Source organism: Triticum urartu, chromosome 5A (assembly GCF_056163025.1).
Source record: "Triticum urartu cultivar PI428250 chromosome 5A, HENAU_Tu73, whole genome shotgun sequence".
NCBI classification, from domain to species: domain Eukaryota; kingdom Viridiplantae; phylum Streptophyta; class Magnoliopsida; order Poales; family Poaceae; genus Triticum; species Triticum urartu.
The window spans coordinates 257528656-257542516 of NC_141877.1; positions in this window are offsets into that span (position 1 = coordinate 257528656).

Genomic DNA, 13861 nt, shown 5'->3' on the forward strand with positions numbered 1-13861 from the left:
TTATAAAAGAAACTAGCATGGATAGTACAATGAAAAAGTATGAGCACCGACAACTAGAATGAGTGTGTGAACATGAATGCAATGTCGGTGAGGAATACGTACTCCCCCAAGCCTAGGCTTTTGGCCTAAGTTGGTCTATGCCCATGGATCAAAGCTACTCTCTCCGGTGTACTGAGGAGGGTCCTCATGGTGCCACTGGTTGGCGATCTCCTCCAGATCCCACTGAAAAACAGACTGTCGATAAGGGTCAAGTGGTGGCTCAGGCTTAGGCTTTGGGACTTGTGTCAGCCTCCAGTGTGCATAAATGGCCTCGGGTAAGATGAGGTATGTGCCTGAAAGTATGTTAAACAAAGAGGGTGTAGGAAAGGTAATAGTCTCATAGTGAGTTTTATCAAATATCAAATTATACTTAAGCATATTCTTATTATTTTTCACAATAAATTCATGTGCTACCATACTCATATAATCTAGAAAAATAGGGGGCATCAAATTTTCCTCTTTCTCATAATGCCTAATAGGTATCTCAAAGTGTTTAGCAAAACGTGTAGCAAAGATGCCTCCGAAGATGGGCCCCTTTGTACGGTTCAGACTTAATCGTTTAGCAACAATATCGCCTAAGCTGAAAGTTGTATCACGAAACAAAGCATGGCGCAAAATGACAAGATCAGGAGCAGTAAGATTTCCACTGTTCCCGCGACCAATTAAGCATCTACTAGCACATATCGCAAAGTAATGTAGAACAGGAAAATGTATACTAGTAATTCTTGCATCGGAAACTTTCCTAGTTTCCCCTACAGCAATTCTATCAATAAATCCATCCACATCACTACGATGTGGTTCCTCGATGCTGCCCACAAAGTGTATCTTGCAGACCCAACAAAAAACATGGAGTGACATCTCCTTAACCTCATCATATAAGTGAAACTCCACTGAAGGTGGTGATTTCTTAGCATGGAAATACAAATTTTGCAAGAAAAAATTAGTGAGTAGGAGATACTGTTCGGGCTGGTCATGGAGGAAGTCGGTGAGGCCTGCATTCTTAGCCAAGTAATAAAAGTCATCGTAAATTCCGGTGGCTCTCAAGAACACATCACAAGGCCATTTGCACGGGCGAACCTCCGCAGTGCAAGGAAGATTGTATTTGGGCTTTTTATTCTCCTCATTCTGCTTATCCTTCGAGCTTCGGCTAGAAGAGCCCCTCAACAATCTCTTGATCATTTTCTTTCTCTGAAAAATTTCTGAATTTTTTTAGTGACTCAAAATAAAAGTGAATCAAACTCAACAAGATTTATAGCAACTACTCCCACAGGTGCCTAGAGGCTATATTATGCATTAAAACTACTTTTGACCATATAAATTTGACATGCAAGCTCAAGAACAGGGTCACCTTGGCAGCAAAAATTTGCAATAAATAAAGCACTAGAACAAAAACTAATTGGAACGTTGGAGGAGTCACATACCGAAGAACAATCCCGCAAAACAGTTTTGTGAATAGAGCTTTGAGCAAAGAGATCGAAAATGGCAGCAAGATGAGCTAGAACACGGGTTTGATCTATGTGAGGATTTTTTTCTAGAGGAAGACGAAGTGAGTGGGTGTTGGAATAAGTGGAGGGGGTCCACGTGGGGCCCACGAGGCAGGGGCACGCCCTGTGCCCTCGTGGCCAAATGGTGTCCCCCCTGGTGTGTTCTCAGTGCTAGAAATTCTTAAATATTCTACAAAAAATCATATTTCATTTTCAGGACATTTGGAGAACTTTTATTTTCGGGGTATTTTTACTGCAAGGATAATTCAGAAAACAGACAGAAAATACTATTTTTGCTTTATTTAATCTAAATAACAGAAAGTAAAAGGAGGGTATAGAGAGTTGTGCTTTCTAACTTCATCCATCTCGTGATCATCAAAAGGAATCCACTAACAAGGTTGATCAAGTCTTGTTAACAAACTCTTTCCGGATAACATGAAATTGGAGAATTTTCGTATAACACTAGGTTACCTCAGCGGGGATATGCATGTCCCCAACAATAAGAATATCATATTTCTTCTTGACAGTAGGAAGAGGGAATTCAAAACCTCCAAGAGTAATCGTTGGACGTTTTCCAATAGAATTGATACTGTGGACTTGAGGTTGTTTCCTCAAAAAGAGTACCATATGCTCATTACCATTAACATGAAAAGTGACATTGCCTTTGTTGCAATCAATAACAGCCCCTGCAGTATTCAAAAAGGGTCTACCAAGGATAATCGACATACTATCGTCCTCGGGAATATCAAGAATAACAAAGTCCATTAAAATAGTAACATTTGCAACCACAACAGGCACATCCTCATAGATACCGATAGGTATAGCAGTTGATTTATCGGCCATTTGCAAAGATATTTCAGTAGGTGTCAACTTATTCAAATCAAGTCTACGATATAAAGAGAGAGGCATAACACTAACACCAGCTCCAAGATCACATAAAGCAGTTTTAACATAGTTTCTTTTAATGTGGCATGGTATAGTTGGTACTCCGGGATCTCCTAGTTTCTTTGGTATTCCACCTTTAAAAGTATAATTGGCAAGCATGGTGGAAATTTCAGCTTCCAGTATCTTTCATTTATTTGTAACAATATCTTTCATATAGTTAGCATAATGATTCATTTTAATCATATCAGTCAAACGCATACGCAAAAAGATAGGTCTAATCATTTCAGCAAAGCGCTCAAAATCCTCATCATCCTTTTTCTCGGATGGTTTAGGAGGAAAAGGCATGGGTTTCTTAGGGACACAATGAACAGGAGTTACCCATCTACTATTAGCTATAGGATAGATTATACCTTCTTCCAGAAGTTTTAATATTCCCATTCTTACCACTTCCTTCATTTTTGGATTTAACCGACGTTGGTGATCAACAACGGGTTTAGCATCAGGTTCCATATTAATCTTGTGCTGACATAGAGTTGGACTAATGCCCTTTGAATCATCAAGAGTATATCCAATAGCAGCTCGGTGCTTCCTTAGAAGTTTCAAAAATCTTTCTTCTTCATGTTCTGAAAAGTTAGCACTAATAATAACAGGATATATCTTCTTTTCATCAAGATAAGCATATTTTAGAGTGTGTGGCAATTGTTTTAATTTAAACACAGGATCACCTTTAGGTGGAGGAGGACCTCCTAGAGTTTCAATAGGAAAATTGTGTTTAAGCAGAGGATGTTGTTCAATTTTTTTATCTATTTCATTCCTTTCATGCATATGTAAATCATTTTCATGGTCTAGCAAATATTGTTCTAAAGGATCAGTAGGTGGTACAACAATAGAAGCAAGACCAATTATTTCATCCTCACTAGGCAATTCTTTTTCATGAAGCTTTATACTAAACTTGGAAAAATTAAACTCATGAGATTCATCACCAAAACTAACACCGACAGTTTGTTTCTCACAATCTATCTTAGCATTAACGGTGTTCAAAAAGTCTACCAAAGATAATGGGACAAAATTCATCTTGTGGGGAACCAAGAACAAGAAAATAAGTAGGGCATTTTATTTTCCCACATAAGACTTCAACATCTCTAAGAATCCCAAGTGGTGAGATGGTATCTCTATTAGAATGTTTAATAGTGGCATATATTTCTTCTATTTCAGCGGGTGATATGTCATCCATAATTTCTTGATAGAGGGTAAATGGGATGACACTTATGCTAGCACCTATGTCACATAAACCATGATAACAGTGATCTCCTATTTAAATTGAGACAACAGGCATTCCAACAACGGGTCTATGTTTATCTTTCTTTTATCAGGTTTAGCAATTCTAGTAGCTTCATTGCAGAAGTAAATAACATGCCCATCTATATTTTCTTCCAGGAGATCTTTAACCATAGCAACGCGAGGCTCTACTTTGATTTGTTCATTAGGTTTAGGTGTTATAATATAGCTTTTGTTAACCATAGTTGAAACTTTAGCATGTTCCATTATCCTAACAGGGAAAGGTGGTTTCTCAATATAAGCAGTAGGAACAACTGGATCAACATTATAAAGTATAATTTCTTCTTTAGCTAGTACCAGTTCTTTAATTTCTTCTTTAAAGGGTGTGCAATATTCAAACCACTTATCTTTAAGGAGGTCAACATGAGTAGCAAATCATTCACAAAAGGAGGCTACTATCTCAGAGTCAAGTTCATATTTAGTGCTAAACTTTTGAAAGGCATCGGTATTCATAAAAGATTTAACACAATCATACTTTAGCTTAATACCTGACTCTTTACCTTCGTTGAGTTCCCAATCTTCAGAGTTGCATTTAATTCTTTCCAAAAGATCCCACCAGAATTCAATAGTCTTCTTCATAAAAGAACCAGCAAAAGAAGTATCAAGCATGGATCGATCATTATGAGAAAGCCGAGCATAAAAATTCTGGATGATAATTTCTCTTGAGAGATCATGATTGAGGCATGAATATAACATTGACTTTAGCCTCCCCCAAGCTAGAGCGATACTTTCTCCTTCGCGAGACCAAAAGTTATACATGTAATTGCGATCATGATGAACTAGATGCATAGGATAAAATTTTTGGTGGAACTCCAATTTCAATCGATTCCAATTCCAAGATCCAATATCATCGCATAGCCTATACAATGCCAATGATTTTCCCTTCAAAGATAAAGGGAAAACCTTCTTTAGAACTTCATCTCCGGGTAAACCTGCAAGCTTAAGCAATCCACAAATTTGTTCTACATATATCAAGTGCATATCAGGATGTTCGGTTCCATGTCTTGCATAAGGATTAGCTAGCAGTTGTTCTATCATACCTGAAGGAATTTCAATATTCAATATTTTCAGTGGGTGCAGTGGGTTGAGGGGTAGCTAATTGTAGTTCCGGTCTAGGTGAAGATACCCCGAACAAACCCCTCAAAGGATTGTTTTCCATAGTAACAAGTGACAATAAATTTCAGCACACTAGATAAATGTTTCCTTACCAAAGGCGCTTCACTCCCCGGCAACGACGCCAGAAAATAGCCTTGATGACCCACAAGTATAGGGGATCAATTGTAGCTCTTTTCGATAAGTAAGACTGTCGAACCCAACGAGGAGCAGAAGGCAATGACAAGTGGTTTTCACCAAGGTAATGTCTGCAAGTGCTGAAATTGTAAGTAGCAAGATAACTTGTAATGAGCAAGTAAAAATAGTAGTAAAAAAAGTGCAGCAAGCTAGCCCAATCCATTTGAGGCGAATGACAGGCCAAACTGGCCTCTTATAATAAGCAAAGCATTCTTGAGGGTACACGGGAATTTCATCTAGTCACTTTCACCATGTTGGTTCGATTTGTGTTCACTACTTTGGTAATTTGATATGTGGGTGGACTAGTGCTTAGGTGTTGTTCTTACTTGAACAAACCTCCTACTTATGATTAACCCTCCCGCAAGCATCTGCAACTAGGAGAAAAGTATTAAGAATATATGCTAACCATATCATTAAACTTTTGGATCCAATCGGTCCCTTACGAAATAGCGCATAAACTAGGGTTTAAGCTTCTATCACTCTCGCAACCTATCATCTAATTGCTACTCCACAATGCATTCCCTTAGGCCCAAATATGGTGAAGTGTCATGTAGTCGACGTTCACCTGACACCACTAAGTGAATCACAACATACATACTATCAAAATATCGAACACATATAAAGTTCACATGATTATTTGCAACATGATTTCTCCCGTGACCTCAAGAACAAAAGTAACTACTCACAAGTGATAAACATGCTCAAGATCAGATGGGTATTAAATAGCATAATGGATCTGAACATATAATCTTCCACCAAATAAACCATATAGTAACCAACTCCATGATGTAATCAGCACTACTAGTCACCCACAAGCACCAATCTATAGTTCCGGTAACAAGATTGAACACAAGAGATGAACTAGGGTTTGAGATGAGATGGTGCTGATGAAGATGTTGATGGAGATTGCCCTCCCCAAGATGGGAGAATTGTTAGTGATGATGATGACGATGATTTCCCCCTCCGGGAGGGAAGTTCCCCCGGCGGAATCCTCCACTGGAGGGCAAAAGTGCTCCTGCCCAAGTTCCACCTCGAGACGGCGGCGCTCCATCCCGAAAGTCATCCCCTTACTTTTTCTAGGTCAAAATGACTTATATACCAGAAGATGGGCACTGGAGGCAGGTCTAGGTGAGCACAACCCACCAGGGCGCGCCTGGGCTCCCTGGCGCGCCCAGGTGGGTTGTGCCCACCTGGTGGGGCTCCTCCGGTACTTATTTGCTCCAATATTCATCATATATTCCATAAAAATTCTACGTGAAGTTTCATCTAGTTTGGAGTTGTGCAGAATAGGTAGCCTGATGTAGCTTTTCCAGGTCCAGATTTCTAGCTGCAGGAATTCTCCCTGTTTGTGTGTACCTTGCAAATTATGAGAGAAAATGCATTAGAATTACTCCAAAAAACATTATTATGTATGAAAACATCATAAATAATAGCATTAAAACATGATGCAAAATGGACGTATCACCTAGCTCCCACCATGCCAAATCTCTGGTTAGGCCGGACCTTCCCCGAAACCTGGCCCGAAACTTCCGGCCCTGCCTACGCCCAGTGACATGGGCCGAGGCTCGTGTACCCTTTCGCCCCCTAAGCTATATATACTCTTCTCCTACCTACGTTTTAGGGTTAGCAAAGTAGTAGCTCATTTGAGAAGCTTTGCTCTCCACTTGATCCCTTCTCCATCGGAGTTCACAACCTCTAAGGAGAAGATCCCCCTAGTGGATTCAAGACCCCTCACGGGAAGACCCCTCAAGACCTCCTCATGGAGAAGAACTTGCTACTTGTATCGTCCCTTGTTAATCGTGGATCTTGTATCTCTTTATGTTTCGAGGATCTAGCACATGTGTAATCGAATCTAGTTGGTTTGAGTGATTTCTCCTGTGTTTCCCCTGTGTTTTCCCTTGTGTTCTTCGTGTTCTTCGCGGGATCCACTCTAATCATGAAAGATCGGACATCTAGGGTTCTACCCTCCATCAACCACCCTCCTAGCTGGGACCCACCATAGTTGGAGGCTGACTTGTGGACCTACTAAGTTGACGTGGATGGAGGGCTTTGTCAACTTAGTCAATATGCATGATTCTAGCTCTAGTGACCATACAATGTCCATCCAATAGCCGTAGTGCTTCTTCAGCCTCTAGTCTTCTTGCTCTAGCCACCCAAACCAGCGCTGGTCGTGCCGCCTGCTCCGGCCTCCCATGGCCGGCTCTGCTGTCGCATAGGCCTCACCGACCACCCTATTCCCATCGCTGGTCTGGCCATCCCTGTACTCACCCAGACCTCCTGTTATTCTTCGGCGATGGCAGCCTCGCACTGGAGCCAACCAGTAAACCCTCATACTCCCCTCCACATGGGAAACAACTGCCGAGTCTTCCCTGGCTCCGGGTCATTCCCTTCCTAGGCCTCCCTGTCGTCCACCACCTTGGTGCTCTCGCCGCGGCATGGTTAACGTGGTCTAGGAACAACTTACATTGGGAGAGGACTGTACGTGGAGAGGCTGGTAGCTGGGTCCACGGCCACAGCAAGGAAGTGTCTCCTTATTACACGCAAAATAATGATTCCTCCACCTAACAGCCGGGACCCACCCAAAGGGCCACCATATTTTGCAAAAAAAATGTTTCCCCCTGACAGCTGGGACCCGCCAGCTACATCTTCGCACGCAAGGAAGTGTGTCCCTCTTATGGGCAAAAAATGATTCTTCCCGCTGACAGCTGGGACCCACCAGCTATATCTTCATATGCAAGGAACAATTGGGACCCACCCAATTGAAGCGTACGTAGCATTGCCGTGAACTGGTCGATCGGTCTCTCTAGAACGATGAACCGTGGCCGAGCAAGCAGCGACACATGTAGTAGTAGACCCCTCGACGTAGCAGTTTAGGCAGTCCCTTCTAAACCGTGTACATGTATGTATAGCCACATGCAAAAAAATACGGCCACGTACATACATACGGGCGGGGTCTCGAACGCCTACTCGTGCGTACGTACGGCCAGGGCTCGTGTACGTGGAGAGGCAACGGACGACAGCAATGGTGTACTGTTCATCGGGTAGCCAACTGGCAAGGTTGGAACAAAGAAACATCGTCCTGTTCATCTGGAGGCAAAAGACTAGGTCAAAATGCGTCATGTTCAACGGGAGCCAACCGGCTTGGACAAAAATGCCAAAACGGGGTCTGGCGTACCGCACTACAGAGGAAACGACCTTCTGTTTGACCGGCTACAGTCGAAACGAGGGTCCTCGTCACTGGGAGGGTGTGGCGTACCGCAAAATGGAGGAAATAGACTTGTGTTGGAGCGTTACAGTCGAAGCAGGGGTCCTGTTCATCGGGAGGGGTGTGGCGTACCACAAAGCAGGACTCCACGGGCTACTGTACACCCACTGTCGACTTCCTTCAGCCTCCACCTGCACTGTTCATCCATCGCGTCTTCCTCCTGCCTCCACCAACTATTGTTCATCAATAGGCTACTGTTCATCCAGCCCTCCACTGGCTACTATTCAACCATCCCTCCATGGGGTCCTGTTCATCCACCCCCAACTAGCTCGGCTGTGGCGGCCTCCTCTCGAGGTCCTGTTCATCCAGCGGCAATGGCCTATATACTACCACGGGTCCTGTTCATCCACCCCCCATGGGGAACTATTCATCCAACCACAACCACGTAGGTCTCGGCTCGTTCAACCAACCCCCACGTTCACTGTTCATCAAGAGGCAGCAGGTTCGAACGGCTTCAATAAGCAGCAGCAGTGATCGATCGCTCGGGTTCAGTTAGCAGCAGTAGCGAAGAAATCGCTCGGGTTCACTTAACAGCTAGTGGATCGATCGCTCGGGTTCAGTAACATAGCTAGTGCAATAGCTTGGGTTCAGTAAGCGAACGCCTCGCTTGGGTTCAGTTAGATCCCAATGCCTCGCACACACGCGCATACGTATACGAGAGAAACACGCATCGCTCGGCCCCGACCACCCACTGTAACCGGGAACTCCCTGAAATTTTCCTCGCCCTCGCTTCTACCATGATTTTTTCCTCATGGACGGCCCAAAGAATGTCATGTAGGTGCGTCCCCGGCCCTCCCAGGACGAAAAGCCCATTTTCTGTCATGATTTTTTGTCATAGAAGTAGGATCCCACCACATCTATATTGATCCATGGTTTTGTCACAATTATCATCATAGAAATGTCATAAGCATGACAGAAAAAATATTCGTTTGTGCCAAAATGTCACAGATGTGTCTTTTTTGTAGTGCAAGTTCTTTTGATGAATTGCAGCTAGTTCTGTGTCACCCTAGGTTATGACTGTACATGATGAATATTATCCAACACAATTATCATTGCCGATCCAATGCCTACGAGCTTTTCACATATTGACCATTGCTAACTTACTTTGGTTGCTACAGGTGTTACAATCACTACAAACTGCTACTGTTACTTTTGTCATTGTTGACCTTACTTCCATACTACTTTGCTACTAAATACTTTGCTGCACATATTAAGTCCTTCAGGTGTCGTTGAATTGACAATGTCGTGGTTCTAAGTCTGACAGTAAAGTAGGGGGGTAGGGATGTAGAGGCAAGATCCTATCTACGATGAGATTGTGCACGCAAGATGTACGAGCTCAGGCCCTTCGCGGTGGAAGTAACATCCCTACGTCTCGGTGCCCGGAGGCTCGGTCGATTGGATTATGTGTGAAGTTACAGGGGGTGCGAACCCTTGTGCCAATGGAGGGGGTGGCTTATTTGAGGTTCTATTCAAAATATTTTCCCCTAAAAATAAATAAAAGGAAATAAGGGTAAAATGATTCCCTTCAATAGAAAATTAGGAGAATATAAATTTGAAATTATTTTGCTATTTAAAAAAATTGATTTTTATTGATTTTAAATGCAACAGTAGCACTGTTTGACTTTTATGATTTTTTATGGAATTTAGTTGAACTTGAAAAATAGTTTATCTTATTCGGGGTATTTTTCTGAACATTTTGGTATATGATATGCCTATGTATATTTTTTTATTTAATTTACTTCTATTAGAGTTTTCTTTCTGTTTAAAAAAACACACGCGCACGCGAGCCCACCGGCCCAGCCACAGGCCGACGAGGCCAAGGCCCAGCCGAAGTGCTAGGGCAGCCAGCCCACGCAAGCGTCAGGAGGCCAGCGTCCCAGCCCCGCATGCACGAGCCGCCGCTCCTCCCTTCGCTCGCTACCTGCTGCTGCCACTGACGCATGGGGCCCGCCCCATCGTCCCCAACCTCCCGTTCATCCCGCTCGGGATAGAGCACGAGCTCACCGCCCGCAACAGCCGCCCGCCTTGCGCTCGGATAAGGCTTATCCCTAGCTCCCGAGCCCTCTCTCCGCGCCTATAAGAAGCCCTCGACCCCCTCTCTCCGTTCTGCCAGTTCGTTCGCCCTCAAACCACCCGCAGTTGCCGCTTGGATCTCACCGGCCGGAGCTCCGTTCGCCGGAGGAGTTTGACGACCGTAAGCCACCCCGAGGCCTCAAACTCCGTCAAACTACTCCCCATGTTCTTCCGCACCTAATTGACATCTTATTTTGCCCCTAGGTTCACCGGAGACGCTATCCCCACGACCTGTGTCCTCGCCGGAGCGCCGGAGCCACCGCCCTCTACCTCGCTGTCCCGGACGCCCCGACCGCCGCAGACCCCGCCACCGGACCGCCCCCGCCGTGCCCATCCTCCCCGACACCTCCGCTGCCGCCAGCACACGCCGCCGCCGCCCCGTCCGCCGCCTGACGCCAGCGCCGCCGCCCCGTCCGCCGCCTGACGCCAGCGCCGCCGCCCCTGTTTGCCGTCCTCGCTCGCTGTGAGCTGCCTGCTTCTCCCCGTTCATTTATTTTTACTTTATTTTTTTTGTATTAGATCGGTTAATCCGGTTTTAGTTAAACCGAACGGTTTTGGTTAAACCGATGGTTGGTTTTTTTGTTAGCCACCGCATAGTGTTTTGCTTATTTAGTGGCCGTTTGCCGTTTAGCCAAAACCGCGAACACTAGCAGCCAGCCAGGATCCGGCATGTGGCCAGGGGCCTGTTTGCAGTTATTTCTTTTTCTGCTTAGTCCCCGAGTTTTACAGATTAGTCCCTGAACTTCGGATAGCAGTATCTTTTTAACCTAACTCAAAATTTGATGAAGCCAGCGGCAAATTCTTCGTCATGATTAGATCTATCCAGTAGCATCATCTTTGTAAAAAATTTCCAAATTCAAATTTGAACTTTATTCAGATTTGAATTCAAACTTCAACTGGCCATATCTCCTAAACCGTAGCTCTGATTGATGTGATTCTTTTTGCACCGTGTCACTGTAGCTAAACCCTATCACCTAGAACTTTCTCAAAATATTTTCACACACCTAGGATCTGTCCATGATAGTTTTATTACAATGCCAAGTATGCACGATAGATCACATCACGGTTTTGCACCTTATGTCACTTATTGTTGGCACGTGGAATTATTTGCATGCAAGTTATGTGTGTTGGGTTTCCATTTGGTTTTCCGAGTCTTTTGGGTTGCATGTTATTTTTCTCCGTAATGATTTCTTATGTATGCTATTTTACTTTGACAATAGACTGTCCGGAGTGCGAAGCCGAGTACTATCGATCTTTAGCATTCAACTACCGGTATCCAGGCAAGTTCACATTTGACCATTCTTCCAATCACCTATGTATTATATTATGCACTTAGTCCTTTTGTGGTAGGATTTATTGTTGCTAGATTGCTATGCCGTTACCTAGTAGTTCATTTGAGGTAGGTCTGATCTATACATCCTTGTCGCCGTTGTGTAAGTTTATTTTTGCCTCGCTAAATGTAGACGTGGTTTGGGAAGCCAACATGGTGAGACATGAGTGACAAAGTAGTAATCAGGACCAAGACTTGTAAATGAACTACCTGGGCGGTATTTGGTTTGAATGGTGGCGAAGTACAGTGGGAGCATGCATGGTTAATCCATGGTGGTGCACCACTAGTGGTCGGGCACCCAGGCTCAAAGAGATCAATCGTATTCTCATGTCTAGAAGCTTACGTGTGCAGCCACAAGCCAATATGGGCTCTGGCTTAGTTGAGTAGATAGTGTGACCTCTTCCGGGATAGGCTACCAGATGTAGAATGAGTAGGTGTACCGGCCTATCCGTGGGTTAAGGGGAAATACTTTCGAAAGACTATGTCTCGGTCATCCTGTTCTCAAACACCAGGCAGTGCGAGAATTGCAAGGGAGGCGATCGAGTCTTGTGGGGAAAAGTGCGCAAACCTTTGCAGAGTGTTAAAACCTAATCGATTAGCCGTGTCCCCGGTTGCGGACAACTTGAGCATCTAGTAGTGGAAATGCTGGGAGATCTCATCACTCCTAATTAAACAGTTGGGTTTTAAATGAAACTTTGGGAATGGATTGAGTTGGGTTTACCAACTTATCCTATGCTATACAGTAGTGGTAGAATAATATCTTTTATTCTAGGGAAAAACTAGCTTTATGCAAAAACTAAACTTAGAGCTTTCCACCAGCCAAATTGCATGTACAAATAGGTTCATTATTCTTATGTTGTGACTTGCCAGTGCATACAATGTACTGACCTATGGGGCTGCAACATCTTATGTTCCAGGAATTTTCTACGACGAGTAAGAGTTACGTTGTAGGGTTACGGTCAACACTCAACTTGCCGTTGGCGTTGATGGAATCCACACACTTATGTTTGTTTCCGCTGAGACTTATGAGGTATATATCAGTTTTACGTTATTTATACATGTGATTGCACTTTGATATATACATTGATGTACTGTGTGCCAGCATACCGATCCAAGGATGGCACGGATACACAGAGGCTTTGCCGTTTGAGGTCGGGTCGCTACACGGAAGAAGTTCAATCACCCAATTTGCCACTCGACCAGTTGCATCTCAGTTGTTCAGAATTTCTGACAATGGAGCATCGCTGACGACTGTGATGGAGTGATATGAGAAATAATGTGCCACTTTCTTCGAAGTCAAGTAAATTCCATAGATAAGCTTCTGATAATGCGGATATCTCTGCTTGGACGGAGTTAAGACTTCATAAATATAATACACTGGGCGATGAACCTTATAGGCTTTACCTTCTTCTTCCCGCTCGACCATGAGTACTATACTGACAACTTGTCCAGTGGCTGCAATATAAAGCAATAAAGGCTCTTTGCTGATTGGAGCAGCAAGCACCGGCTGGGTGGAAAGCAGGGTTTTGAACTCTGCAAACGCTGCGTCAGCTTCAGGAGTCCACTCGAACTTATCAGATTTTTGCGTCAATCAGTAAAGAGGTAATGCCTTTTCACTGAGATGAGAGATGAACTGACTCAAAGTGGCCAAACAACCAGTAAGCTTCTGAACGTCGTGTATGTGCACAGGGCATTTCATTCGGAGTATTGCACCAACTTCCTCTGGGTTTGCGTCGATACCTCGTTTAGAAACGAGAAAACCGAGTAACTTTCCACCTGGAACTCCAAATGTACACTTCGACGGGTTAAGCTTGATATCATATCTTCTCAGATTGGCAAAGGTTTCAGCGAGGTTAGTTAGAAGATCGGAACTTTTTTGCGACTTAACCACGATGTCATCCATATACGCTTCCACATTCCGACTGATTTAAGTGAGCAGGCACTTCTATATCATACGCATGAATGTGGCGCCAACATTCTTGAGACCAAAGGGCATGGTAACATATCAAAAGCACCCGAACGGGGTGATGAAAGCTGTTTTTATTTCACTGGGTCCATACAGTCGGATCTGATGATACCCAGAATATGCGTCCAGAAAGGACAATCGCTCACATCCTGCGGTCGAGTCAACTATTTGATCGATGTGAGGGAGAGGGA